Source organism: Cynoglossus semilaevis, chromosome 4 (assembly GCF_000523025.1).
Source record: "Cynoglossus semilaevis isolate Cse_v1.0 chromosome 4, Cse_v1.0, whole genome shotgun sequence".
Taxonomy (NCBI): Eukaryota; Metazoa; Chordata; class Actinopteri; order Pleuronectiformes; family Cynoglossidae; genus Cynoglossus; species Cynoglossus semilaevis.
Genome location: NC_024310.1, coordinates 7,425,025 through 7,429,490, shown reverse-complemented (window position 1 = coordinate 7,429,490; position 4,466 = coordinate 7,425,025).

The following is a 4,466-nucleotide window of genomic DNA, read 5'->3' as shown; positions in this document are numbered from 1 at the left end:
CAGCATTGTTGGTCTCATTGGGTTGTAAACATTAGTTACAGTGTCTAGCTCCATTCACTTGGCAGGCTATGTAGTGTCTCTCAAGAGAATTGGTCAATCAATAGTATCAATCAACTGACAGAGAGGAATTGATCTGTGGTCAATCGGTTGTAAACAGAGTTTCTAGTGGAAGGACGTGAAGGTCTTTGGGCTCGGTTAGGGGCATCAGGACACGAGAGACTGGAAAACAGACAGATTTATGTATAAGACACCCTGAGAATCACAACTACGCCTCCTTCACTTGTCATTCCTTCTTCCTATCCTGTATTTCCTCTTCTACGGAACGATATTACTCAGGTCAGTGCAGCCTCCGGGACTGAGGACAATGGTTGGTTTGTTGGTTGTGGCAGGAGCCGGTTGACGTGCAACTGACCCCTCAGTGGTTGGCATGGACACAGGTTAGGTGGATTCAGACCTGGTAAGGTAGTATGCAGCACGTACAGTAGTATGAACAGTAGGATGTAGAATGCAGCTCTGGGGACAAAGGTAGTTGGATTTGAATTGGTTTCAGATGAGGTTTTAAAGACACTGAACATAAATATAAAGAGGTTGGATCACCCAAAGGATTTTATCGTTCACTAACCAGTTATGCAGATGATAGTCTTGATTTTTATCAAGAAATATTTTTTAACATTTTTGGCTACAATTAATATACATTTGTTCCTAAAAAAATTGCCTTTTTTTAATTTTTGGAAGAAAGGCCCGTTCCTCAAACAAACCTTTAAAGTTTGGATTTAATCAATACTTGAGGTATTTTCGTTTTCTTTTCTTTTCTTTTTTTTGTTTGTTTGTTTTTTTTATAGAAGTTAAACAAGAATTTTGTTTAATTCTTATAAAACCTAACACTCTAGAAGGTGCAAGGCACCCCACACTGATAGAATGAAAGAACACAGACGTAGAAGTCACTCTTTAGATGTCGGTTTATCCTTAGAGCTGTCGGCATGTGAAGGTATATCGTGACAGTAGTATGTTATCGATGGAGAACATCACATGGGGCTGACGTGGTGTGTAGCAAAAGGATGGCACAGGGGAAAGCGGCAGTGGTGGACAGTGATTTGTTGATTTGGTTGGTCAGGTGGCTGAAAGGGTTATGGACAGTTGAGCTGAGCCAGATCACATGATGAGGGTTTGCAGCTATAACGTCAGGAGATTCCATTGGAAAGGATGGAAGCCTGACAGGTTTTAGCTTTTGGTGGACACTGAACAAAACACCCACCCCGCACCTCTTCCCACTCTTACACATCCAGCAAACACACTCACACACACACACACACTCACACACAGTCAAATATTAGTAAGTGGACGGAGACACACAAACAACATCCCTTTCCTCTGGACACAGAGACATTTGTTAACTTGAGCTCATGCACATCTGTTCCTCACACAGTTGCATCCGACAAACACACACACACACACACGCACGTACGTACGTACTGACGCGCACACGCATGCACACACCTTTGCCCACCCCCAGACTTGCAATGTGTTACTGTGATGATGCAGTGTGGTGAAAGGTGAAGAATAAGACAACGGAAGACAGGTGATGCTAAAATGAACATTTATAATGACTGCTGTTGCTGTCGCAAAATAAGAATCCTTAAAAAAAGACCTCATATATATTAGCACTAGACTGCCCACTTCACTGGTAATCCACAATTCAAGAAACACAACTCACTAGGATTTTTTTTCTTTACAAACACAATGCTACAATTACATTAAATATTGAATACTCTTTAAATCAGTTAATGAATGTTGTTAAAAGCAACCACTAAAATACTAAAAGAAAAACAAACAATATTAATATTATTTCACCTTTTCCAGTCGTTCCCTTTTTTTTTCTTGTTGCGTTGTTATTTATTATAGTATAATAATAATAATAGTAATAGTCTGAGAAATAAATAGCTCATATGGTGTTTTCAGAGCAATGGGGCAGGCAGCATAAATCAAGAGTGGAGCTTGTAGCGATGTAATGAAATGGTGGCGACTAATCTCAGGTTAATCTCAAGTCTCTTATGTCCAGGTGATACATGGAGATATGCACACGTTTGGTTGTGCAGGTGAAAGGATGGTTGTGTGGCACCTGCCTCTTCCCTAAAGATATTTTTCTGTTAATGTAAACTAGGACTGTATTGCACAAACATGACTAACTCAGCTTTTTCTTTTCTTTTTTTTCTTCGTTCTTTCCATTTTTTTTTTTTTATTAGCCAGAAAAGAGCTTTTTGTTTTCATTTCCCTTCTTGGTTTTTGTTCTTCCACCTGGAGCTGAGCTGAATCCCCACAATGATATGTCTCTAACGTGACCAAGTATTCGCAATAACAATGGCTTAATGATAAAAGATACTACTGCTACTACAGCTCACTGTTTGAGAAACATGAACTAATTTACAAAAAAACAAGCCTCTGCTTCGAAGGGCTCCGACTACTCCTTACAGTTAGTTACAGTTTTCTAAAGAGCTTGCTAGCTAACATGAAAGCAACAGCAAAATGCAGTAGGTAAATCAGCACTAATAACAACGGCACAGGTTAACACAGTAGAACTATCCTAGCTGATTACACAGGCAGACCTAACTATCTGATACACAGATGAAAAGTGTCATGATCGTTCACCGCGTCCACCAGTTCCTCTTTATGCTGCCAGCCCCCTTCTGCTCAACACTTCTCTCTTTACAGCTCAGCAAAAATCAGACAAAATATTTACAATGAGCGAGAAAAAATGAAATTGTGGTGAAACAGTTGTTAACTTTTTTTTTCCTTTTTTTTGTTTGTCTGCATTTCTTTTTTTTTTTAATTCTTCCTTTCGTGTTTTTTGTTCTTTTTTTCCCCTTATATCTCACAGAATCGTCCCCAATGATGAGCAACAAACAAACAAACAAAAAAATCCAATCATATCAGCTAGCATTGCACAGTCTCAGAGAGGTTTTTGGGGATGGAATGGAGAGTTATCGTCCAAACATTTGGATGAACACAGAGGGGGAGGAGGAGGAAGAAGGTCAATAAAGTTCATGAGGGGTGAAAGTTCAAAAAGTTCAAGAAGACAGAGGATGGCTGCGCAGCTGACGGTGCGTAAACACTCCCTACACCACACCGCACGGGGCGGTGCGTGTGTTGGCGTGCGTGGTTTGGATGTTAAACAACAACAACAAAAAAAAAAACATCATTAGAAAATGGAGTTTTTGAATCTTTCCCATTGAGAAAAATCAAATGGAGCAAAAGTGAGAGAGAGAGGGAGAGAAAGGGAGGGGTATAAAGGGAAAACAGGTGAGGGGGTAAAAGGGGCTAGAAAGGGGAAGGGGGTGAGAAAAGTGAAAGGTGCCCCCAACACTATGGCACACATTCAATGAAATCCCACAGGCTGAAGAGATGACAGAATTAGAAAAGCAGCTGGCATGAGCGGTAGGACTGTTTGAGGTTCAGAGCAGGACAGTAGGTAGGTAGCCAACCTGCAGAGGGGTTAATCCTTGTCGAGTTTAGCTCTGTGGGGGGGTGGGGGGTGGTGAGGAGGAGGAGGGGGAGGAGGAGGAGGTGGAGGTGGTGGGGGGGCAAGGTGCTGTTCAGTTGAGGCGTCATGAGCAACATCATGTTATGAGAGCGGAGCATGCTGGCTTCATGGGTGCTTCCAGGATGGATGTCCGACACACAAGAACAACTCAAATAAACGCTTGGAATGGTAGTTGTTGTTGTTGTCTCTCTTTTTTTTTTTCCCCTCACTGTTCTATTTTGGCACTCGAGAGAAGAGGCTTGCAGGAGGAGGAGAAAAGTGTGTATGTTTGGGAGAGGAGGTAAAGTGGGCAGTGAAAGGGCAAAAAAGAGCTCATGGAAGAGAGAGAGAGAGAGAGCGTGTGGGTGAGAGGGGGTAAACAGGCTACACACAGAAATGACATTTTGTTACAACTGGTCTAAGGTTAGAGCATACAGTACAAATCAAAACCAGAAAAAATCAGAGGAAGAGTAGAGGAAACAGAAAAACAGTGATATGACAAATGCATTTACAGTTGCTGGTGCTTCAATGGGCCCTAGGTTAGAGGAGGAAGGGGTGGAAAAGTGGAGAAAGGTGTGGGGGTCCCATAATATATCTAAAAGACTTCTGGAAAGGTCGGTGGGTCGATGCTGGGTGTGAGTGAGAGTGGGTTTGAGTTTGTGGAGGTGGGGTGGGGTGGGGCCTTGGCTGGGGTGAGTCGTAGACAACATCTCAGGACAATGTCAAAGAGCCACACACTCACTGAGAAGCGATGACGTCACCTGACGAGCGGGCGAAGGTTTAGTTTGCATTCTTCTAAACATCGAAAACCGCTGGCTTTGCTGCTGCACAGACGACACAGGCACGAAGCTAAAGTCTAAAGCAGACACAAACTCCCGGGGAGGGAAATAGAAGAGCATGCACATCGAAGTACATCACTGCGTTAACAACTATGACGAGGCAACACATC